This window comes from Phocoena phocoena, chromosome 11 (genome assembly GCF_963924675.1).
Source record: "Phocoena phocoena chromosome 11, mPhoPho1.1, whole genome shotgun sequence".
NCBI lineage: Eukaryota > Metazoa > Chordata > Mammalia > Artiodactyla > Phocoenidae > Phocoena > Phocoena phocoena.
In genome coordinates this window covers 88752478-88779864 of record NC_089229.1, presented here as the reverse complement: position 1 = coordinate 88779864, position 27387 = coordinate 88752478, and positions in this window count along the sequence as shown.

Sequence of the window (27387 nt, the reverse complement as noted above, 5' to 3'; positions counted from 1 at the left end):
ATATCTCCATATCTCCTCCCTCTTGCATCTCCCTCCCACCCTCCTTATCCTACCCCTCTAGGTGGTCAAAAAGCACCGAGCTGTTCTCCCTGTGCTATGCGACTGCTTCCCACTAGCTATCTATTTTACACTTGGTAGTGTATATATGTCCGTGCCACTCTCTCACATCATCCCAGCTTACCCTTCCCACTCCCTGTATCCTCAAGTCCATTCTCTACGTCTGCATGTTTATTCCTGTCCTGCCCCTAGGTTCTTCAGAACCATTTTTTTTTAGATTCCATATATATGTGTTAGCATACAGTATTTGTTTTTATCTTTCTGACTTAACTTCACTCTGTATGACAGACTCTAGGTCCATCCACCTCACTACAAATACATCTCTCTACTTTTAAGCTGTTAAGTGCCTTTATATTTAAAGTGGGTTTCTTGTAGATGACATTGAGTTGGGCCTAGTTTTTTGATCCACTTTGACCATCTTTTTTTTTTTTTTTTTTTTTTTTTGCGGTACGCGGGCCTCTCACTGTTGTGGCCTCTCCCGTTGCGGAGCACAGGCTCTGGACGCACAGACTCAGTGGCCACGGCTCACGGGCGCAGCCACTCCACGGCATGTGGGATCTTCCCAGACTGGGGCACGAACCCATGTCCCCTGCATTGGCAGGTGGACTCTCAACCACTGTGTCACCAGGGAAGCCCCACTCTGACCATCTTTGTCTTTTAATTGATGCATTTAGATCATTGATGATCATTGATATAGTTGGATTACTATCTACCATATTTATTACTGTTTTCTACTTGTTGCCTTTGTTCTTCATTCCTATTTTGTCTACCACTGTTTCTGCCTTTGTGATTTTAGCTGAGGTTTTATATGACTTTAATTGTGGTTTTATGTGATTTCCTTTTCTCTCATTAGCATATCAGTTATATTCTTTTTTTAAACTTTTTTAGTGGTTGCCCTAGAGTTTGCACTATGCATTTACAAATAATCGAAGTCTGCTTTCTTTCTTTTTTTAACTGAAGTATAGTTGACTTAAAATATTATATTCGTTTCAGGTGTACAACATAGTGATTAAATACTTTTTGTAGATTAATCACCATAAAAAGTAAGTATAAAATATTGTTTATATTCTCTGTGCTGTACATTACATCCCTGTGACTTTTTATAACTGGTAGTTTGTATATTATAACACTTCATGACTAGTGTGGGTACCTTACAATAACAAAGTAATCCTGATTCCTCCTTTGTAATAATCCTAATCCTATCCCTTATAACATGGCTGTCTCTCATTTCATATATATATATATATATATATATATATATATATATATATATAATTTTGAACAGTTACCTGTTCAATTAATAAGATTAATTTTTTTATTTAACCTTATTTAACCTTCACTTATTCCTTCTTCAATGATCTTCCTTTCTTTTTATGGATCTGAGGTTCTGATCTGTATTATTTTTCTTCTTTTTTAAGAATCTCATCTAATTTTTTTTCAAGTCATGTCTCCTGACAACAAATTTCCTGAATTTTTTTTTTTTTTTTGTCTGAGAAAGTCTTTATTTCTCCTTCAGTTTTGAAGGATAATTTCACAGGGTAGAGAATTCTAGGTTGTTGGGGTTTTTTTCTCTCAACATTTTAATTTTTTAACTTCATTTTCTTCTTGCTGCATGGTTACTGAGAAGTCAGATGTAAACATTATTTTTGATCCTCTATAATTGCGTTGTTTTCCCTCTGGCTTGTTTCAAAATATTTTCTTTACCTTTGATTTTCTGTAGTTTGGAAATGATATGGGTAGGTGTAGTTTCTTGGCATTTTTCCTGTTTTATATTTGCTGAGCTTTCTATATCTGTGATTTCAAGTCTGACAATAACTCAGGGAGAAATTCAGTCATTATTGCGTCAAATATTTCTTATCTTCCTTTCTTTCTTTCTTCTCCTCTTGTATGCCCATACATGTACACGTTTCATAATTTTCCCAAAGTCCTTGTATATTCATTTCTTTTTTTTTTTTGCAGTACGCGGGCCTCTCACTGTTGTGGCCTCTCCCGTTGCGGAGCACAGGCTCCGGACACGCAGGCTCAGTGGCCATGGCTCACGGGCCCAGCTGCTCCGTGGCATGTGGGATCTTCCCAGACCGGGGCAAGAACCCGTGTCCCCTGCATCAACAGGCGGACTCTCAACCACTGCGCCACCAGGCAAGCCCTCTTTTTTTTTTTTTAATATCTTGTTCTCTTTACATTTTGGTTTTCAAATATTTTGTTGATATTTTCTCTAGCTCATTTCTTTCCTCAGCTGTGTTGAGTACGTTAAATGCATTCTTTATTTCTGTTACAGTGTTTTGATCTCTAGCATTTCTTTTTGGATCTTTCTTAGGATTTCCACATCTCTGCTTACATTGCCCATCTATTTTTTGCCTGCCTACTTTATCCTGCCTACTTTATCTAATAGAGACCCTAGCATTTTAATAATTGTTTAAATTCCCAGTCTGAGAATTCCAACATTCCTAACATGTCTTTTTCTGATGTTTGTTATGTGTCTTCAAATTTTGTTGTTTCCTTTTTGGCAAGCTTTCTAGTTTTTTTCTTGATAGCTGAATGTGATGTACTGGGTAAAAGGAGCTGCTGTAAGTAGACCTTTAGTAATATAGTGGTGAGGTGTGTGGGGAGGGGTAGTGTTTTATAGTCCTATGTTTAGGTCTCAGTCTTTTAGTGAGCCTATTTCTCTGAAATGTTAACTTTACATGTGTTTTTCACTTTTTTCTGTCCCATATTAGGTGGGACAGGTTGGCTAGAGAGGGCTGGAGTTAGGTATTTTCCTTCTTCTGGGTCATTTGGGCTCTTACCCAGCAAGTTAGTGCCAGGTTAACTAGTTTCCCCTGATGGCAGGCTTGTTAAGAAGAACAGAGTGATTTTATTTCAAAGTGGTTCCTTTTTTTCTTTCCCTACTGAAAGCACAAGAGGATTTTTCTCAAATATTTAGTGTGGGAACCTATTGAGATCCTATAGGTAAATATCATAATATTGTGGGGAACCCCCTTCTGACTGTGTCCCCATGGAATTTTTAACTCTTAGTCTTCTCCACACTGAGGCTTCTGTAATTCATTTCAATTACTGTTCAGATTTTCCTACCTGGCATTGGTTCCTGTGGTGTTTTCTGCTTGTGAGTCTCTACTCTGGTGAATCCCTGTCTGTCTCTCCAATCTTGGGAGCAGCAGCTTGTCTTGTGTCTTCTTTTCTATTCTGGAACCAAGAAGATTTGTTGATTTTTCAGCTTTTTAATTGTAGTTATGATGGAGTGGTGATGTCTAAGCTTCTTACCAGTGGAACAGAAAATTGGACTCTCATGATAGCTTTTTAACATTTTAAGTTACTAATCCATCTGGAATTTATCTCCTCAAATGTGAGGTGCAGCACTAACTTCACTTATTTACAATTAATTAAGTAATATTCCATAATGATGTTTGAATTAATTCACATCTCCCTGATACTTTTGAATTCTTTTCTTATAAATAATTGTGTGTCCTTGGGCATGTTCTTGCCTATAATGAGAGTTTTACTTTTGTTTTCTTCTTTAAATTCTGTCTCATTTATCTATACATTCATTTATTTATCATCTATCTATAGCTAATCTATCTATATCTATCTATCTAATCTATCTAATCTATGATATTACTTGTCATCTATTTATATCTAATCTATCTAAATATCTAATGTATTTATTCATTTAATTTTTCCTTATAATCAAAAGCCTTTAGCAGACTGTTAAAATAGTGGCAATGGGCATACATGAATTTTTCTCAAGTTCAGAGTATAATCTTACAAGATTTTACTACTAAGTAATATATTTGTTGTAGAAGTTTTGTAGAAGTAATATATCAAATTAATGAAATTTTCCTTTATCCCTTCTTTGCCATAAAATTTATTATGAATAGATATTAAATTTTTTTCAATTGCATTTTCAACACCAATTAAGATGATCATAATTTTATTTCTCTTTATTGTTGACATAGCAAATCATACTGTTTTTTTCAATTGTTAAGCCAACCTAACATTCCTCAATATGGTCATTATATATTTAAGCTTTTTTATACATCATTAGATTAATGTGCTAGTATTAGAGTCATTAGCTTGAAATTTTCCTTTTTCTTAATATCCTTATAAGTTGGTAGCAAGATCATCCTGGCTTCATAAAATGATTTTGAAAGTGTTTCTTCTTTTTCTTTTCCCTAGAAGACCTTATATTTCTTTGGTATGATTGCTTCATTAAATGAAGAATTCATTGTTAAATCAACTGAGTCTGGAGATTACATTGATGGAAATTTAAAAGTTTTCATTCATATTCTTTAATATTTTGTTATAGAATCATTCAGGTGCTTCTTTTTTCAGAAGTCTTGTTTTGCATAGAAATTTGTATATTTTATCTAAATTTTCAAATTATATAAATAAATTTTATAAAATCCTCTTATACATTTATTTCTATAATGTCTATAATATTTGTATTGATACTCACTTTTCCATTTGTGATATTTTATACTTGTTTCTCATTTTCTCTCTTTGACTCTCTTATTTTCTTTTTGGTCAGTCTTGAGAAGAATGTGTCAGATTTATTAGTCTTTAAAAAAATCAACTCATTGATTTTTCTCTGTTATAATTTTCCTATTTAGTTTATTGTCTTATGTTTATTATTTCCCTCCATCTTATTTCCTTTAGTTTAGATTGCAATTCTAACTTTCTGAAAGATGCTTACATCTTTAATCTAAATTTATTAAAACATTTCTAATATATTTATTTATAGCTAATAATTTCTTTATAAGCCCTGTTATAGTTGTATCTCATGTTTTTATATGCTTTATTGTTCTTAAATTTAGTTCAATCATTTTTTAGTTCCATTTTAATTTCTTTCTGACCCATGAATTATTAGTTTAAATTCTTAATTTCCAAACATTCAGGATTTTTCTATATGTCATTTACTTATTAATTTTTGGCTTTAATTTAATGTGGCCTATAAATATTACATATATTAATTCAGTCTTTTTTTATATTTGGTAGGTTCCAGAAAATGTCTATTTTGGTAAACACAGTGCTTAAACTTGAAAAGATGTACATATTCTTTTTTATTTAAAAAATAAATTTGATTCCAGTTTCCGTATATACCAACTTTTAAAATTGTATTTCTAAAATCTTCAATTTTTTGCATGTTACTAAGAAAGATATGTTAAAAGTCTTTACTGTATTAACTGTGGATGTGTCTATTTTCCCTTTTAGTATTACTTTATAAATTGGGGCTATACTATTAGATATTGTATATTTTTAGGAATTTTTATACTTTTTGGTGGGAAGATTTTTTTCCTATAATAAACATTCCTTCTTAATTTGTAGTAATGCTTCCAGCCTTAAAGTCTATTTTGTCACTTATAAGTTTAGTTACATAACTTTTGTTGCTTACTATATGTATTGTATAAAATCTTCCCATCATTTTGCTTCCATATTCTTTGCCTTTTACTTAAGATGAGTCTATTATAAGAAATGCATAGTTGCATTTAATTTGTTTATTTGGTATGATAATCTTTGTCATTAATTGGATTGCTTTGTCTGTTTTATTTATTTATTTAATTTATTTATTTTTGGCTGCATTGGGTCTTCATTGCTGCAGGCAGGCCTTCTCTAGTTGCTGCGAGCAGGAGCTTCTCTTCTTTGTGGTGCATGGGCTTCTCATTGTGGTGGCTTCTCTTGTCATGGAGCACAGGCTCTACTGCACGGGCTTTACTAGTTGTAGCATGCAGGCTCAGTAGTTGCGGCTCACAGGCTCTAGAGTGCAAGCTCAGTAGTTGTGGCACATGGACTTTGTTGCTCCACGGCAGAAGGGATCTTCCCAGACCAGGGATCGAACCTGTGTCCCCTGCATTGGCAGGTGGATTCTCAACCACTGTGCCACCAGGGAAGTCCCTGTTTTATTTTTTCTTTAAATCTATCATCTTACTATTTGTTTTCCATTTTTCCGAGCTCTCTTGAATTTCCTTTTATCTCCTTTCTGTAGGATTAAGTATTTTATGTCTTTTTTTTTCTATTACCTTGCTAGTTATCAATTCTCTTACCATATTTTAAGCTTATTGTAGATAATATGACATGTATCATTGGCCTTTTAATGTATAATACAATTATATTTTTAATAATTTGAATAAAATTCATAGATCTTAAAAAACATTAACTTTTTTATCCCCACCTTCAAGTTATTTTCTAGTACCATCATGTATTTTAATTCACATAGGTATTTTATTTTTCTGTACTGCCAATATTCCTTGAAATTTACCCATGTGGTTACTCTTTCTGTTGCTCTCTATTCCTTGGAGGATCTACTGAATTTTTCAATAGGATCCTGTTAAGACTTTTAAACTTGTCTTTGACTTCAAAAATTACATTTTAATATGAGGTATGGTTTTGTCATCTTGCTCAGAGACTATTAAAATTTTTGAATTTGTGGCTTATTATTTTTATTCAATTATAGTTTTTAGACATTGGAAATTAAACAACAGAGGTCAGTGATCCCTGGAAGAAAGAATGACTTGAGATAAGCTCTATCCCTGTCCTAGCTTACGGCCTAGAGAGATATTACAAGCTATCATGCACAGAGAAGAACCTCAAGCAGGACCCAGTCATCTCCCCCCAGTTGAGAAGCCAGAATTTGAGTGGGTAACTAGTCTCGTGGGCACTGGAATATATCAGCAAAGGTCTTCATCATTGTTTTGAGACTACCAGAGCATAGAGGCCACCTGCTCCTAATTACCATTAAACAGTATTTCTTAACTACAAAGTCATTGATGACAGAGAAGTGATTAACCACACAGTATAGTCCTAGGTAGGGTCAGTGGAAGGATAGGAGGAACTGTAGGGGACCAACATGGCATCAGCTATGCTAATAGCCATACACTTATTTTCTGCCTCCCTCAGTAGAATGTAAGCTCCAGAAAAACAGGAAGAACATTTGTTTCTTTATCGTTGAAATCTCAGGGCTAGTCATAGGACCCAGTACCAAGTAAATGCTCAGTAAACATTTTTAAATGTATAAGTGTAGGACCTTGGGGGAATTAATCATCTTCCCTAACCATCACTAAAATATAAACACACATTCAAATTCATAGCACTGTGCTGAAAATTAAATAAATGCCCAACATATGATAAAAGGCAATATAATGTTGCCAATAAAAATTATTAATGAGAATAATAATCTAAATAATAATCTAAATCTAATGGAACGTCACTGGCTACTTTTGAGCAAAAGTGTGATTTAATTTGACCTTAGGAACTTGAATTTGGCTCCAATTTAAGGAGTAATAGGTAATATTAGGAAGTTAATAGATTCAGTAAGAAGTTATTTTAGTAATGTATAAGAACTGAGAATCTCAGAATGGTGACAACATGACTAGTACAAAGTATATGAATATGAGATATATTATGGTGGTAGGATTTAACTTTGTTTGACAAGTAAGCAGATACGGAGAATAAAAAAATTAAAATATCTGATACTTCAGATGTGAGAGACTCACAGAATGAAGTATTGTTAAAAACCAACAGAAAGCAGAGCTGGAACTCACGGTTCAGGGTCTCTTCTCTCCGCCGTCACGGAACAGCCCCGGAGCCCGAGGGGAGGGCGGCCTCACTGAGGCTGCCGGCTCTGGAGGGGCCCTGGTGGCCGAAGCCGTGACAGTTGTGGGGCCGGTGGACCAGAGTGGGCCCTAACAAGGGTCCCCCTGCCCAGTGTCATTGGAGTCAACAGATCGAGACTGAGTTTGGTTTAGAAGCAAAGGAAAATTTATATTTTGATCAGAGAATGGGGAGGAGTTGCCAGGCTGCCACCTGCTAAAAAAGGGGATGTGTCACCCATACCTGCAGCTGGAATTTCTCCCCAGGCAGACATACACCAGAAATACATCTACACGTGGAACAACTCCCACAGAACACCTACTGAACGCTGGCAGAAGACCTCAGACCTCCCAAAAGGCAAGAAACTCCCCACGTACCTGGGTAGGGCAAAAGAAAAAAGAATAAACAGAGACAAAAGGATAGGGGCGGGACCTGCACCAGTGGGAGGGAACTGTGAAGGAGAAAAGGTTTCCACACACTAGGAAGCCCCTTTGCAGGCAGAGACTGTGGGTGGTGGAGGGGGAAAGCTTCGGAGCCGTGGAGGAGAGCACAGCAACAGGGGTGCGGAGGGCAAAGCAGAGAGATTCCCGCACAGAGGATCGGTGCTGACCGGCACTCACCAGCCCGAGAGGCTTGTCTGCTCACCCGCCGGGGTGTGCGAGGCTGGAGGCTGAGGCTCAGGCTTCGGTCGAGCACAGGGAGAGGACTGGGCTTGGTGGTGTGAACACAACCTGCAGGGGGTTAGTGCACCACGGCTAGCCGGGAGGCAGTCCGAGGAGAAGTCTGGACCTGCTGAAGAGGCAAGACACTTTTTCTTCCCTCTTTGTTTCCTGGTGCGCGAGGAGAGGGGATTAAGAGGGCTGCTTAAAGGAGCTCTAGAGACGGGCGCGAGCCGCGGCTAAAAACGTGGACCCCAGAGACAGGCATGAGAAGCTAAGCCTGCTGCTGCGAGCACAGGTCACTGTCCACACCCCACTTCCGGGGAGCCTGTGCAGCCTGCCACTGCCAGGGTCCCAGGATCCAGGGACAACTTCCCCAGGAGAACGCACGGCGTGCCTCAGGCTGGTGCAACGTCACGCCAGCCTCTGGCGCCGCAGGTTTGCCCTGCACTCCGTACCCCTCCCTCCCCCCGGCCTGAGTGAGCCAGAATCACCGAAGCAGCTGCTTCTTTAACCCTGTACTCTCTGAGCAAAGAACAGACGCCGTCCGGCGACCTACACTCAGAGGCGGGGCCCAATCCAAAGCTGAGCCCCGGGAGTTGTGAGAACAAAGAAGGGAAAGGGAAATCTCTTCCAGCAGCCGCAGAAGCAGCGGATTAAAGCTCCACAATCAACTTGATGTACCCTGCATCTGTGGAATACATGAATAGACAACGAATCATCCCAAATTGAGGAGGTGGACTTTGAGAGCGAGATTTATTATTTTTTCCGCTTTCCTCTTTTTGTGAGTGTGTATGTGTATGCTTCTATGTGACATTTTCTCTGTATAGCTTTGCTTCCACCATTTGTCCTAGAGTTCTATCCGTCCGTTTTTTTTGTTTGTTTTGTTTTTTTATTTTCCTTAAAAAAATTTTGTTCTTAATAATTATTTTTTATTTCAATAACTTTATTTTATTTTATCTTACTTTATTTTATCTTCTTTCTCTCTTTCTTTCCTTCCCTCCCTCCCTCCTTTCTTTCTTTCTCTTTCTTTCTTACTTTCTACTTTTTCTACCTTTTATTCTGAGCTGTGTGGATGAAAAGCTCTTGGTGCTGCAGCCAGGAGTCAGTGCTGTGCCTCTGAGGTGGGAGGGCCAACTTCAGGACACTGGTCCAAAAGAGACCTCCCAGCTCCACATAATATCAAATGGTGAAAATCTCACAAAGATCCCCATCTCAACACCAGCACCCAGCTTCATTCAACGACCAGTGAGCAACAGTGCTGGACACCCTATGGCAAACAACTAGAAAGACAGGAACACAACCACACCCATTAGCAGAGAGGCTGCCTAAAATCATAATAAGTCCACAGACACCCCAAAACACACCACCAGACGTGGACCTGCCCACCAGAAAGACAAGATCCAGCCTCATCCACCAGAACACAGGCACTAGTCCCCTCCACCAGGAAGCCTACACAACCCACTGAACCAACCTTAGCCACTGGGGACAGACACCAAAAACAACGGGAACTACGAACCTGCAGCCTGCAAAAAGGAGACCCCAAACATAGTAAGATAAGCAAAATGAGAAGACAGAAAAACACACAGCAGGTGAAGGAGCAAGATAAAAACCCACCAGACCAAACAAATGAAGAGGAAATAGGCAGTCTACCTGAAAAAGAATTCAGAATAATGACAGTAAAGATGATCCAAAATCTTGGAAATAGAATAGACAAAATACAAGAAACATTTAACCAGGACCTAGAAGAACTAAAGATGAAACAAGCAACGATGAACAACAAAATAAATGAAATGAAAAATTCTCTAGATGGGATCAATAGCAGAATAACTGAGGCAGAAGAACGGATAAGTGACCTGGAAGATAAAACAGTGGAAATAACTACTGCAGAGCAGAATAAAGAAAAAAGAATGAAAAGAACAGAGGACAGTCTCAGAGACCTCTGGGACAACATTAAATGCACCAACATTCGAATTATAGGGGTTCCAGAAAAGAAGAGAAAAAGAGACTGAGAAAATATTTGAAGAGATTATAGTTGAAAACTTCCCTAATATGGGAAAGGAAATAGTTAATCAAGCCCAGGAAGCACAGAGAGTCCCATACAGGATAAATATAAGGAGAAATATGCCAAGACACATATTAATGAAACTGTCAAAAATTAAATACAAAGAAAACATATTAAAAGCAGCAAGGGAGAAACAACCAAAAACACACAAGGAAATCTCCATCAGGTTAACAGCTGAACCTTCAGCAGAAACTCTGCAAGCCAGAAGGGACTGGCAGGACATATTTAAAGTGATGAAGGAGAAAAACCTGCAACCAAGATTACTCTACCCAGCAAGGATCTCATTCAGATTTGATGGAGAAATTAAAACCTTTACAGACAAGCAAAAGCTTAGAGAGTTCAGCACCACCAAATCAGCTTTACAACAAATGTTAAAGGAACTTCTCTAGGCAAGAAACACAATAGAAGGAAAAGACCTACAATAACGAACCCAGAACAATTAAGAAAATGGGAATAGGAACATATATATCAATAATTACTTTTAATGTAAATGGACTCAATGCTCCCACCAAAAGACACAGATTGGCTGAATGGATACAGAAACAAGACCCATATATTTGCTGTCTACAAGAGACCCACTTCAGACCTAGAGACACATACAGACTGAAAGTAAGGGGATGGAAAAAGATATTTCATGCAAATGGAAACCAAAAGAAAGCTGGAGTAGCAATTCTCATATCAGACAAAATAGACTTTAAAATAAAGACCGTTAGAAGAGACAAAGAAGGACACTACATAATGATCAAGGGATCGATCCAAGAAGAAGATATAACAATTGTAAATATTTATGAACCCAACATAGGAGCACCTCAATACATAAGGCAAATACTAACAGCCATAAAAGGGGAAATCGACAGTAACACATTCATAGTAGGGGACTTTATCACCCCACTTTCACCAATGGACAGATCATCCAAAATGAAAATAAATAAGGAAACACAAGCTTTAAATGATACATTAAATAAGATGGACTTAATTGATATTTATAGGACACTCCATCCAAAAACAACAGAATATACATTTTTCTCAAGTGCTCATGGAACATTCTCCAGGATAGATCATATCTTGGGTCACAAAACAAGCCTTGGTAAATTTAAGAACACTGAAATTGTATCAAGTGTCTTTTCCGACCACCATGCTAGAGACTAGATATCAATTACAGGAAAAGATCTGTAAAAAATACAAACACATGGAGGCTAAACAATACACTACTTAAAAAAGAAGTGATCACTGAAGAAATCAAAGAAGAAATCAAAAAATACCTAGAAACAAATGACAATGGAGACACGATGACCCAAAGTCTATGGAATGCAGCAAAAGCAGGTCTAAGAGGGAAGTTTATTGCAATACAATCCTACCTTAAGAAACAGGAAACATCTCGAATAAACAACCTAACCTTGCACCTAAAGCAATTAGAGAAAGAACAAAAAAACCCCAAAGTTAGCAGAAGGAAAGAAATCATAAAAATCAGATCAGAAATAAATGAAATAGAAATGAAGGATACGATAGCAAAGATCAATAAAACTAAAAGCTGGCTCTTTGAGAAGATAAACAAAATTGATAAACCATTAGCCAGACTCATCAAGAAAAAAAGGGAGAAGACTCAAATAAATAGAATTAGAAATGAAAACGGAGAAGTAACAACTGACATTGCAGAAATACAAAAGATCATGAGAGATTACTACAAGCAACTCTATGCCAATAAAATGGACAACCTGGAAGAAACGGACAAGTTCTTAGAAACGCACAACCTGCCAAGACTGAATCAGGAAGAAATAGAATATATGAACAGACCAATCACAATAACTGAAATTGAAACTGTGATTAAAAATCTTCCAACAAACAAAAGCCCAGGACCAGATGGCTTCACAGGTGAATTCTATCAAACATTTAGAGAACAGCTAACATCTATCCTCCTCAAACTCTTCCGAAATATAGCAGAGGGAGGAACACTCCGAAACTCATTGTATGAGGCCACCATCACCCTGATACCAAAACCAGACAAGGATGTCACAAAGAAAGAAAACTACAGGCCAATATCACTGATGAATATAGATGCAAAATGCTTAACAAAATAATAGCAAACAGAATCCAACAGCACATTAAAAGGATCATACACCATGATCAGGTGGGGTTTATTCCAGGAATGCAAGGATTCTTCAATATACGCAAATCAATCAACGTGATACACCATATTAACAAATTGAAGGAGAAAAACCATATGATCATCTCAATAGATGCAGAGAAAGCTTTCGACAAAATTCAACACCCATTTTTGATAAAAACCCTGCAGAAAGTAGGCATAGAGGGAACTTTCCTCAACATAATAAAGGGTATCTATGACAAACCCACAGCCAACATCGTCCTCAATGGTGAAAAACTGAAAGCATTTCCACTAAGATCAGCAACAAGACAAGTTGCCCACTCTCACCACTTTTATTCAACATAGTTTTGGAAGTTTTAGCCACAGCAATCAGAGAAGAAAAGGAAATAAAAGGAATCCAAATCGGAAAAGAAGAAGTAAAGCTGTCACTGTTTGCAGATGACATGATACTATACATAGAGAATCCTAAAGATGCTACCAGAAAACTACTAGAGCTAATCAATGAATTTGGTAAAGTAGCAGGATACAAAATTAACGCACAGAAATCTCTGGCATTCCTATACACTAATGATGAAAAATCTGAAAGTGAAATCAAGAATACACTCCCATTTACGATTGCAACAAAAAGAATAAAATATCTAGGAATAAACCTACCTAAGGAGACAAAAGACCTTTATGCAGAAAATTATAAGACACTGATGAAAGAAATTAAAGATGATACAAATAGATGGAGAGATATACCATGTTCTTGGATGGGAAGAATCAACATTGTGAAAATGACTCTACTACCCAAAGCAATCTACAGATTCAGTGCAATCCCTATCAAACTACCACTGGCATTTTTCACAGAACTAAAACAAAAAATTTCACAATTTGTATGGAAACACAAAAGACTCCGCATAGCCAAAGCAATCTGGAGACTGAAAAGCGGAGCTGGAGTAATCAGGCTCCCTGACTTCAGACTATACTACAAAGCTACAGTAATCAAGACAGTATGGTACTGGCACAAAAACAGAAATATAGATCAATGGAACAGGATAGAAAGCCCAGAGATAAACCCACATACATATGGTCACCTTATCTTTGATAAAGGAGGCAAGAATATACAGTGGAGAAAGAACAACCTCTTCAATAAGTGGTGCTGGGACAACTGGACAGATACATGAGATTAGAACACTGCCTAACACCATACACAAAAATAAGCTCAAAATGGATTAAAGACCTAAATGTAAGGCCAGAAACTATCAAACTCTTAGAGGAAAACATAGGCAGAACACTCTATGACACAAATCACAGCAAGATCCTTTTTGACCCACCTCCTAGTGAAATGGAAATAAAAACAAAAATAAACAAATGGGACCTCATGAAACTTCAGAGCTTTTGCACAGCAAAGGAAACCATAAGCAAGACCAAAATACAACCCTCAGAATGGGAGAAAATATTTGCAAATGAAGCAACTGACAAAGTATTAATCTCCAAAATTTATAAGCAGCTCATGCAGCTCAATAACAAAAAAACAAACAACCCAATCCAAAAATGGGCAGAAGACCTAAATAGACATTTCTCCAATGAAGGTATACAGACTGCCGACAAACACATGAAAGAATGCTCAACATCATTAATCATTAGAGAAATGCAAATCTAAACTACAATGAGGTATCATCTCCCACCAGTCAGAATGGCCATCATCAAAAAATCTAGAAACAATAAATGCTGGAGAGGGTGTGGAGAAAAGGGAACACTCTTGCACTGCTGGTGGGAATGTGAATTGGTACAGCCACTATGGAGAACAGTATGGAGGTTCCTTAAAATACTACAAATAGAATTACCATATGATCCAGCAATCCCACTACTGGGCATATACCCTGAGAAAACCATAATTCAAGAAGAGTCATGTACCAAAATGTTCATTGCAGCTCTATTTACAGTAGCCCAGAGATGGAAACAACCTAAGTGTCCATCATCGGATTAATAGATAAAGAAGATGTGGCACATATATACAATGTAATATTACTCAGCCATAAAAAGAAGCAAAATTGAGCTATTTGTAATGAGGTGGATGGACCTAAAGTCTGTCATACAGAGTGAAGTAAGTCAGAAAGAGAAAGACAAATACCGTATGCTAACACATATATATGGAATTTAAAAAAATGTCATGAAGAACCTAGGGGTAAGACAGGAATAAAGACACAGACCTACTAGAGAATGGACTTGAGGATATGGGGAGGGGGAAGGATAAGCTGTGACAAAGTGAGAGAGTGGCATGGACATATACACACTACCAAACATAAAATAGATAGCTAGTGGGAAGCAGCCGCATAGCACAGGGAGATCAGCCCAGTGCTTTGTGACCACCTAGAGGGGTGGGATAGGGACGGTGGGAGGGAGGCAGATGCAAGGGGGAAGAGATATGGGAACATATGTATATATATAACTGATTCACTTTGTTATAAAGCAGAAACTAACACACCATTGTAAAGCAATTATACTCCAAGAAATATGTAAAAAAAAAAAAAACCAACAGAAAAATTCTGTGGCAAGTAGATGTATTTGGAGAGGAATTGGGGAAGAGGACATCAGGGGAGATAATTCTGAGTTCAGTTTTGAACACTAAATTTCAATGCTAAGAAATCAGAATTGACAATTTGGAACTTAGAAATGTAGTTTGCCTAGAGATAAAGTTGTTGATGTCAACAGAATAAAGAAAAATAAATAAATTCTTGTATTTCAACAGACTGAGCATGTTTCAAAGATATATAAAAAAAAATTTCTTAGGTGAGCTTGGAGCCCAAATAGTCTGTTGCCACATTTTTTTGGTCACCAAATTTTGCATATATCTCTCCTAAAAACTACTAAATGTTTGGTCTTGTCTCTAATACAAACTTTTCAATTGTGACTCTAGTTCTTTGTCTTTTTTCTAAATCTTATTTTCCTCAGGGGTCTGGATTCACTGTTCACTGTGGTAGAGGAAGCATGGGGTAGGAAAGAAATGGTTATAAAACCTAATAAACACACATGTTTTCTAAATAAATGAAGTTTTGTAAGCCAGGCAGGTAAGTCTGTGTTAGAGATACCTCAGTGGATCTGCTCAGAGAAAGGTGTGTTCTCTATATAAACCAAAACCAGGTTGAGACAATGACTCTGTTATGAAGCTATAAAAGTGTCAGCTCTGTGAGACATATGGATTGTGGATGAGTGAGTTCTGAAATGAATTTACCTCAGCCAGTGTTTCTACATGTGGTTTTCTGATTCCATATTAACCAAGCAGATGGATGACTGGGGTTCAGGGCATTCACTTTTGAGGGAACAGGTATGAAAAGTACTCTTCTCATGGAATGATGGGCTTAATTGTCACCTACTTTAACTTAGTTGTAATGGCTTAAATCTGTGCTTATCTCCCTCACTAGTTCATAAGCACAGTCGTGCTTCATCTTTTTATCTCCAGTGGCTTACTCTGTGATACGCTAAACAGTATAGAATTGGTTATTAAATTAAAAAACTATTAAATGACTGAATACTGGGTATTTGATTAGTGTTTTTTAATCAATATATTTTATTCATGATACAGGTATTAGTGTGTAAATAATTCTGACCCAAACTGCAGGTTAAAATGATATCATAGATCTTCATGATAAAAAGGATTATAGTGGTCAGCACTCCAAATCTTCCCACCCCACTTTTTTTTTCAAGCTAAGAAATATGAGTTTAGCATGAACACTAACCATTCCAAAATCCCTTAGGGCCTTTTTTCTACGTGTTTAAAATTTCCCTGACACCAGAAAAACAACAGTTGAATGATGACCAGATGGCAGGAGAGCTGTGGTAATTTGGCTGGAAGTAAGATGAGCATTGAAGCATAATGAGCAAATTAGAGATTTAAATCTTTTCTATGAGCAGATCAACTTAATGGGGTGGACAAGAGTACCCAATGGCTTTTTATTAAGTTTATCTATTTCCTTTAAAAATCTGTTACTGATTCATCGGCATGATGACTTTTGGGAGATGTGACTGATGGATTAAGTGGAAATATTTTTCAGGTATTATCTTCTTAGAGCTACCCAGGGTGAATCCTTCCTAATCTTAGTGTGTGAGGGCAGGAATGATATCATTGAGGTGTGTAGCTAAAACCTTGGAAACAATCTTGTACTCTCTATTCAGGAGAGTAAAAGAGGATGAAAATCCTCCAATTGTTCCTTATGTTGTCAGGTTTTTAAGGATTATGGGATCAAGGGAGTTTTCATGTCTTGAGACATAATTCTGGTCTTAAAAAATTCTGAAAAGACTCTCTGTTGTTAGTGATAATTGCCACAATCAGGTTTTATAAGAATTGATGGGAAATCTCTTAGCACCTGAGGCTTTTCTTGGGTTTATGGCTTGGATTTGGGGTCTCTCATTTTAATGATATTGTGTTGTACAGCTGATTGCCTTAATGGAGGGAGTGAGTTGAAAATGAGGCCCATCAATTTTATGTGTGGCATAGCATAGAAAAAATATGTTGGCTAAATTAAAAAACATTTTGAAAATATTAAATGTCTTAAGATTGCCTTTCTGAATTGTTGAAATAGTTTACTCTGGCATGTATTTTACTTGCATCTTTAGCAGTTTGCTGGCCTACATGCAACTGATGAGAAATATATATTACATAAATTAATCAATATTTGAGGTAATAGGAATGGGAATTCTATGTAGACTGTAGTATTAATATAGATAAATTAAAGGATATGTATTTCCAATTTGATGTGCAATTTTGGAGATGACAATTTTCAATTAAATGAGCAGCAGTATAAATTAGACTGATAGGTCTATTCATTTAAATTCTATTCTAAAAAGGTTTATTTATTTAATTTCTATTCTTAAAATATGGCATAATTCAGCATGTTGAAAACTAGAACCTAATTTTGCTTTATGTTCTATCAATAGTTGTTTTCACCAAAGTACTAAGAATAACAATACACTACTTAAAGATGACAAATTGCTTGTGGATAAACATGCAGCTCAAAATTTTCTTTAATGTCAGTCTTTATATGTATCTGTTGAAACATTTTGCTGTTGCAGATTTTTTTTAATTCAGGGCTCAGATGTATATATCAATTTAAGAATGAATACTTATTTAAATATAAAAATGTTGATCAAATTTAGTGAAATATGAATTTGATGAGATAACATGCTGTGTTAGACTCATTTCCTTCTTGTGTCTCAACACATCTTTTCCTGTTTAGAAATTTCCCCTTTTTAATTACTTGGGTCTGGTGAAATATTTACAATGTCTAACTGTTATAATGCCTAGCTTGGATCACTAAGAAAATCATGAGGCTCCAGATTGGCTGATCATGCGACAGCTAACCATACCAAACACTACCGGTAGTGCATAAGAAATATTTCATGCAATTTGCTGTAAGGATGGTGAGAGAGAGAACTCTATGTCTGGAAAATGAGAATCATGTAGTCTATAATTTGTGAGATTCATCTTGGTGTATTATAGGCAGAATGTGTCTAAAAATAAAGCACATAGAGAAAAGCAGTTTAAGAGGTGGAAGTAAGCTTGGGTAAGCCATTGAGAGAGAGACAGAGAGAGGAAGAGAGAGGATTGGGAGAAAGAGAGGGTGGTGGGACAGCCAGTGTTATCATTTGACTCTCTGGACCACCAATTCATAAAGCCAGTGACAGTCCTTCAATGTTCCAGTTGTATTTACCAACTAATAACATTTTTGTTTAAGCTTGTTGAGTAGAATTTCTGCCACTTGCAACCGAAAAGAGCTCTAATACACTAACTTAATGGTGAAATGTGGAAAACAGAGATTAATTAATTCAAGATACTGCAAATTATATGTTCTATGTATCTGAATGGCCGTAAAATAGGAAAATAATGACTTCCTGATATATATAAGTATTCTATTGAAGCTGGTCAGAAGTTTAACTAAATTCTTCAAACTCCTTTGAAAGAGATAGATTCAGGGGAGTTGCAGTCAAAATGTCAAAATAGCTTTGACTTTTTATACTAAAGATAATTTACTTTTGAAGGAAAGACAAAAGATAAAAGAGAAGTAATACAATGGCTATCAAATTCATTCTCCACTTCTGCTGCTACCTAAGTAAAGTTAAGAAAGGGCAGTAGGGTAACCTAGAAATACTTTAGAGTTTAATTTAGTGGTTGATGTTAAAGATATACTGTATTATTACTGATGGCTCCAGGTCATTTATGCACATCCTATGAAGCATTTTGAAATGATTTTAGTAGTGAAGATCAAACAAGATTTTGGGTTTATCTGATGATGGTTGGACTAGCAGGCAGCCATCAACATTTACTTGCACTCTGATTTGTGTAAGAAGCAGGAATCTTTATTCAGCTATTCATTCAACAAATATTTCCTGAATGGTACTTTGGGTCAAGCAGTGGGGATAAGTGAACAAGGTAGAAATGTTTCATTTCCTCAAAGATCTTGCAACACAATAAAGAAAACATGTAAACTGGATAATAATTTAATATCGTGTAATATAAGCTATGACAGGAAGACTAATGGAGAATGTAAAACACACATAAGTAGCGTTTAATCCTGATTTAGAAATTCATGGAAGGCTCTTTGAGGAAATGGCTGCCAAAATTGATTCCTGAAAGACAAGTAGAAATTAGAGAGGAATGAAGTCAAGGGAGTGATACGGACAGATGAAACAACATGTTCAAAAGTCTAGAAGATAGTAAACCTTATGCTTTATAGAAAAATTAACTCAAAGTGAGTCAGAGGCTTAAATGTAAGTTGTAAATCTGTAATAGAAATAAACTTGGGAGAAAACCTTCAGGCAAAGAATTCTTAGACGTGATACCAAAAGCATGATTCATAAAAAGGAAAATGGATAAGTTGGACTTCATCAAAATTAAAAATGTTTGTTCTTCAAAGAGTCTATGAAGGATATGAAAATACAAGCTACACACTGGGAGAAAATGTTGCAAACCATATATTCAACAAAAGATAGCACCTAGAATATATAAAGAACTTTCAAAACTCAACAGTAGAAAACCAAAAAAATCTAATTAGAAAATGGATAAAAGACACAGACACATATCACTGTGGAGGATATAAGAATGACAAATAAGCACATAAAAAGATATTCAGCATATTAGCTATTATAGATTCAAATTAAAATCACAATGAATATTACTGCCTATCTTTTAGAATGACTAAAATAAAAAATAGTGACAATACCAAATGCTGATGAGGACACAGAGAAGCTGGATTACTCATATATTGCTGATTAAAATGTGAAATGGTACAGACACTCTGCAAAACAGTTTGGCAGTTTCTTGATAAACTAGATAGGTAACTACCGCACAATCCAGCAATTATACTTCTAAGGATGTATCCTGGAGAAATGAAGACATGTTTACACAGAAATCTGTACATGAAATTTTACAACAGCTTTATTCATAACACTTAAAAACTGGAAACAATTTAAATGTCTTTCAACGGGTAAATGGCTAAACAAACTATGGTCATCTATACCATTGAATCCTATTAATCAAAAAGGAACAAACACTCATGACAACCTGCATGAATTTCCAGAGGATCATGTTGAATGAAAAAAAAAAATCCCCAAAGTTAAATTCTGTTTGATTTCATTTATATAACGTTCTTGAAATGATAAAATTATAGAAATTGAGAATAAGAAGATAGTTGTCAGAAGCTAAGGAAGGGTTGAGGGTGTTAGGGAAGTTGGGGTGGCTGTAAAAGAGCAACATGCAGGCTCCTTGTGCTGATGGAAATGTATCTTGACTGTATCAGTATCAACATACTAGTTGTGATGTTGTACCATAGTTTTGCAAAATGTTACCAATAGGGGAAAATTGGGACAAGGGTACCTGGGGTTTCTCTGTATTGTTTCTTACAAAGCTTGTGGATCCACACTTATCTTAAAATAACAACAACAAAAAACTTAGAAATATCATTATGGTTTTATATATAACAAATATCATATGTTTGAACCTGAATAAGTGACTGAATCTCTCCGTGGATCCATCCTCTGTTGCATGGGGAGCCTCTCGGTTCCCATATTCCTATAACTGATATGAAGAGGCTGGATCTCTGAGATATATATGAATACTTGTGAATAGTTTTGATTTATTGGATTGTGGAATTTCTATTATAAAATTTGAAATACGTTGCAAACATTTGAATGGATAATTACATTTATGTTAAAATGACCACATTTTACAAGATGACATACAAATAAAATTTTTGGTTTTGTTTTGCTTTGTTTTGGCTAATCAGTTACTTTTAAGTTAAAAAAAGGAAAATCTTAAAGAATGTTATATGGTTATAAGGAATGGCATTTAGTGCAATTTGTGTCAAAAAGTACAAATGGAAGTCAAAAACTTCAAATTTAAATAATGAAACACAAAATGCATGTTCTAAGTTGTCAACTGACAACATTTCAGGTAGATGACATGTGCACTGTAGGTATAAAATCATATTTTATTTTTAGACCATTGCAGGCTGCTTACTGGTTAGTTGAGAAGTTGAAAATCATTTATCTTTTATTATTTTATACAACTTTCTACTTGTGGGCTAAGGTAACAGATAAAAATAGTCTAAAGCTAACAGCTAGAAAGGGGTAACAGTAATAATAATAACTCATCGTGTATAAAGAACTTATTTCCAGTGGCTATCTACTAGGTTTTCAAAATATATGGTACTTAATATTGGACAGATGTCAGGATCAGTACCTTTTATTGTTATCATCATTATTTTTATATTTGAAGGTTTTGAGATGCTAGATAAGGGATGGTTTAATGAGAATTGTCCTGGAAAACAGTAGCAACAAGGTAAAGAAGCAAGAGGAAAATCTTGAAGGTCTTCCTTCATATTTATATTTTTCAGAGATTATCATAAAAGGTAGCTTCACCTGTCGTAAATTGAGAGGAAAAATAAAAACAAATGAATAAAAACAACCTATCTTTCATGTCGCTTTCTTTCCCGAACACAGATATATGCACACTTTTTTAGGGCATCTTTATTTGTGCACTGAAAAATTCACTAAATAAGAAATTACTTTTAAAGAATTATATATTAAATATTTTACAATGCAACATAAAATGAAAAATCTTATTTTTGCTGGCTGAAAGGAAATTTTCTGTGCAAATAATGATGATGAAACCTCTAGAGTCTTTTATGAAAACTTTCAAAATACTATGAAACAGTGTAAGTTTTTTTTTTCATGCACCAAAATAGCAGGATATTTTAATTTGAAGTTTGGGGACTGCAAAATGAATCTCAAAAAAACCCTGAGACATAGAAAATGTAAATGCATCATTGCTGCTAACTAAATAATGATAGATTATTTAGAAGAAAAATGGTGTATCACAGAAAAAGACATGAAAATGATCAACTATATCAAATTCTGAGTGAATTCTAATCAGAATATAAAGACATTTTAAAAATAAACATAAAAAGGAAAAAGCAAAATGAAGACTTAAAAGGGAAAAAAAATTTGCTCCATCCTAGGGACCACTATATGAATCTTACAGCAGTCCTTAATGGAATGCTAAAGGATTTCTAGTTGGAGGTTCATAAGCATGCCACATGAATCCCCCAGTGACTGAATTTACAAAGCTGTGGTTTTGAATTTGACTTAAAATGTGCTTTATGCTTGCTAGGTTAGTGCTGCGTTAAATTTTAGCTAAAAGAACCTTTCCTATTTCATATTGTTCATATAAGATACATTTTCTTCTTTTTGATGGTTGATATGTAAAGATAAATATTTATAATACCTTTGGGAATAGTTATCACTTTAACTAAAACTGTGTTTAGGTATCAAATATATATACACTGAATTATTTTTGTGGTCTTCTGTCTGTCTATAAGGCTGCCCTTTGGGTCTGGGGTTATAATTAGTTTCAAAATTATAGTTTGTTGTTGCTTCATTGTCATTACTATTGTTTTGTCACTCATCTCCCTCACCTCTTTCCTTTTTTTTACTGTCATCTGTTGCTATTGCTATATACTATGTATCCTATTATATTCAAAACTGAGTGCCACAAGATTGGGTAGTTGAGATTAGACACTATTCCAGAGAAAATTGCCAAAATCAAGATCTTTATATATTAAAGGGACACAATCTGTACCAACCATTTAAAGAAGCAGAAACTGATTTATATCTTGGCTGGCAATGAAGATCAACTGTTTAATGTTTTACCTACATTAACATCATAAATCTACATTCCCTAGCTTAATTCATCTCCTAAACTAATATCTTCTGAAATAAAACAATATTTTGTTTGAAATAAAACAATCTGAAATAAAACAAGTAAGTAGAAAATTACTTATGAAGCCTAAAGTTTTAGAGGCATAAATATTGTCCTATGATTTTCTTCCTTCTCAAAACAAACAAACAGGTACTATCTTTCTAAGAACACATAAAAGAGGGGTTAAGTATGGAAGTGGATAGGTAAATCATGAGGCTCTTGGTAATGATGGATGGCAGATAAAGGTAGTGACAGTAACATATTAACCACAGGTAATTGTAATATCTTGTATGATATTTTCAACATTTGTGTCACATCTGAGTCTGGTTATAATTCTTATGTTGTCTCATTAGACTGTTGTTGTTGCCTTTTGACATGCCTTGCAGTTTTTTGTTGAAAGGCAGAAATGTTTTGGGTAATAGGAACTGAGGCAAATGTGATGTTATATGAAAATTTATATTAAAATATTTAGGAGTTGATCTGTGTTTAAGATTTGCTGCAACTACATGTTTTAGAGGCATAAAAATTCTTGGCTTTTCTTGCTTTTTTTTTTTTTTTTAACCTCTGTTGATTTGGACTTCCATAAATTCTCCTCCTCAGAGAAAAAGTATGTGTCTAGCAGGTCTTTCAGCAATAGGCCACTGTTATCATCTGTCTCCTGTTTGAGTTTTGTTAAGATCTGGGGAAGAAAGAGCAGTCCATAATCTTACAATTAATTCTCATTGTTTAGTGGGTCTAGGACCCCATGTTTCTCTAGTGGCATAGCTTTCTTCCTCCTCTCCCTTCTACTTCCTTTTTTGGCAGCATTTTCCCCAGTTTATTTCCTTGAAGCCCTAACTTCTGTTTACTGTGACACCTGCCACCTCCCCACCAACCTACACTTTTGGTTAGACAAGAAGGCTAAAGAGGGCTGGGGGAGATGTAATGCCCTGTCCCCAGCTGGTATAAGATTCTGGCAATGCCTTTTCTCCTGAAGATTAGACTTTTGTATGAAAAATATTCTGGACACGTTTTATGATATCTACTCTTTTCCTGCCCCTGTCAGAATGGTTCCTAAAAACAAAGCCCTGTAAAGTATGGGCCCCCCCCAAAGATTGTGCCTCTCTCGTTAAGGCTTTCTCACTCTCAAACTTGTCTACACTTAGACTCCATCAGTTCTTTATAATTACCAGTTAAGTATTCCTACCACGTTCTGGCTTAGTAGCTTCTGCTCCACATAAGCAAATTCTGACTTCATCTTATAGGACGTTCCTGTCTCTCCTGATTTTGTGGTGGCATTTCTCTGTTCTCTGATGTGTGCAAAGAAAGTCATTGATTTTTAGTTTATTCATTTTTTCTGGTTGTAAGGACGGGAGCGACAACTTCCAAGCTCTTTGCATGTCCTTAAAAGGACAGATAGTACATATTTTATGCTTGCAGGCCATATGATATCTGTCTTAACTATCCAGCTCTGCTGTTGTAGTACAAAAAGCAATCATAGACAATATATAAGCAAATGGGTGTGAGTATATTCCTATAGAACTTTATTTACAAAATCAAGTTTTAGTTTATGTGCTATAGTTCACAGACCTCAATTTTACAACTATTCCCAGACTCAAGGCCCAGCAGGCACTAAAGCGTGAAGTTCAAAGTAAGACCCATAGAAGGTATGATATACACCAAAATAGTTGCATGATCTAGTCAATTTATATAGATAGAATACTTGAGAATATGTGTGGAAATGAATGTTATGATTGTAGGATCAAGGTAGAAGGATATATAAAGTAGAATCAGACTAGATTTGTTGATGTTAGCCTTCTAAAGCAAAGATTCTGGATTCAGTGTTTTAGCTTGATGAACAAAGAATATCTCTAACAGTTTGCTTGATCAGTTAACTGGAATATGGGCTCAACAATCATCTACGAAGTTGAAATGCCCAAACTTCCTTTGTGTATTATAGAAGATGGTATCAACAGATTTACGAAGATTGGAATGCTAAAGAAAGTATATCAAGTAAGATTTGATGAGCCATCTTGAGAGGGGCAGGCCATTTACTCTTGTTGCAATAAATAGATTTATGAGGAGGTTCTAGTTCACAGTCCCAGAGTCCGTTCAGTGTAAGAGAAGCCTGGTACCTTTGAGTCTTGCAACTCTTCCAAAAATTTATATCATTAATCATCCTCCCAATCATTCCTAAGTAGACCTGCAAACTGTAGATTAGGAAAGGGAAAATCATAAGAATTCTCAGGGATTATTGAACATTGAACTTGTAGGCCCAAAGTATCACTATGGTTTACCAGTCAGAATAGGGGCTTATGGGAGTTATGTGATCAATGAAGGATTTTTGTTTGTTGATTTGTTTTTAATCAGTGAAGTTTTGCTTCAGGTCTTTTTCACCATGGGCTCACTCTTCCAAGGATATACCTGTGCATTTTCACACTCATCCATTTCCCTTGCAATGCTGTATGGGTCAGAAGAGTTTAGTACTCCCTGAAGAGATGTGTTGCCTTCCACAATGGGTCTGAACAGCATTATTAGATCATTGGAGTCAAGCTATGATGGCCTGTCCTGTGAGCAGTATCTTACTTGGAGAAAACGTGGAAAGTGTGGCATGCTTTCCAGCAGGCCCCTTCATCTTTTCTGGCTATTAAGCTTCAATCATCAGCATGTGTACTTTCATTTAGTATGAAATTTGTTAGTGGATCTACCCAATTGTTCATAAGCAGCATAAAGGAGTAATGACTTTGGATTTATGTAATGCAGTTGTATTACTCATGGGAGCCAACCAGGTAGAAAACAATCTGAATAAATACATTTTAATTTTCATCAAAGCTGTTTCATAGACTTAAAATTGTAATAGCACTTACTTTTCAACTGGTATAAATATCTCAAGGCATAGCACAGGTACTTTCCTGATAATGCTAAGATATCAGACAAATTTATTTTAAAATGATAATCTCTATATCAATCATAACATAATCAGAAGGATATGAATATCTATACTGATAGATATAAATATATTTGTCAGTACTTAAAAACATTTCTCACAGCTGAGTATACTACTTAATTCAAAGTTAAAGGGCTTATACTAAAGTTCAAATAATTTTAGTAGATTAGGTGTCATTATGTGAACATCTTTGTCAGCAATTACTGGGTATGAAAATACGAAAACAAGTACAATTTGTCTAAAATAGACATTTTATTTTGAAAGATAATCTGAATGTTTCTTTAGTTGTCCTCTTTCATGAAGAACTAGAAATTAGAATCAGCCAGAAGAGTGTCAAAAAATTACCTCCTCTTCCCTCAAACTGTAGTTTAATTGAGCTTTAACATCAAATAAACAGTCTTTACCTTTAACACTAATGCACCCAAAAGACAGTTTCCATTCATTTTGTATTATTAAAACTACATTAGGAATATAAATGTATTAATTTATAGATACAGATACTAATTGCTTAAATATTAAGTTCAAAACCAGGCGCTAATATATGTGGAATAATTGGTTCTTGCTGTAGAAAGAAACCATAATAAAGAACTTGAAAGTGCTGTCACATTTCACATAACTAGTAAAATCTCAGAATATCTGAAAAATATTCTGAAAGAAAATGTCTTGGGGCTTTCTTAATGAGAATGAATGTGGTTTGAAAAGATCAAATAATATTCACATATGTCAAATACAAGTTTTAATAACAGTTAGAGATAATGAATAAAATTAAAGTAGGTCAATTTAAGTCATTTATTTTCCAAAAGGAGTTACACATCATAATCACTACTTGTTAAGATATAATTAAAAGCAAAAAAATATTTACCAAAGAAAGCTGTTACTTAATATAAGAAAAATCAACATGAGTTATCATTTTTAAATTTCCATGTTCATTTTTATTAGCATATCAGCATTTTGTAGTTAATGGTCATGTAAATATGATAATGTAATAATAATTGAGATAATAAATAGCACAGTCATGAAAACAGTGCCTTTACTTTGGCACTTTTATTGTGATTGAGAAACAAATCTGATGCTTTCTGGCACAGATAAAAATTTCTTGGACGTACATATTTTATCTCTGGGAATAAACAACTGTAAAAAATGGATAAACATTCCTTGGATTCATCAAAAATAATAGTAAATATAAAACATGACCTTCACATATGCATAAACTAAATAACATAAGGCTATATAATCTTTGCTATAGCAAAACTTATTCTTTGTAAATAAGAATCTAGCCCTGAACCTATCAGATCATGATTTCAGAAAGATTGTTCTTGTTTGGGAATGCAAGTTGCTTAATAAAAGTCTCCATAAATTCACTATAAATACTTAATTTTCTTTAAAAATCAGACTCCAAGAAACTGTTTCTTTATAAAACTTTGTGTATCTTCTGAAGTCCAATGTGCATAATATCTAGAATGCTTTTCTATGAAAATCATCTTTATAGGTGCCCATTTTAAGAATTCTAGATGATCAACCTGCACTCTAGAAGTCATTATTGTAATTTCTTAATTTTTGAACAAAGTGGAAGGAGTATGAATCAGAATCAACTAATTCATAGTATGATTCGGAAAGGCAGGTATCATAATAGCTACTCTTTCATAAGCATAACAGATGAGAATAATTTTCTTAAAATCTACATTACTGGCAGATTTCAAAGAATAATTCATTTATTTCCATCATTTTAAAATAACAAGTAATACAATTTCTCTC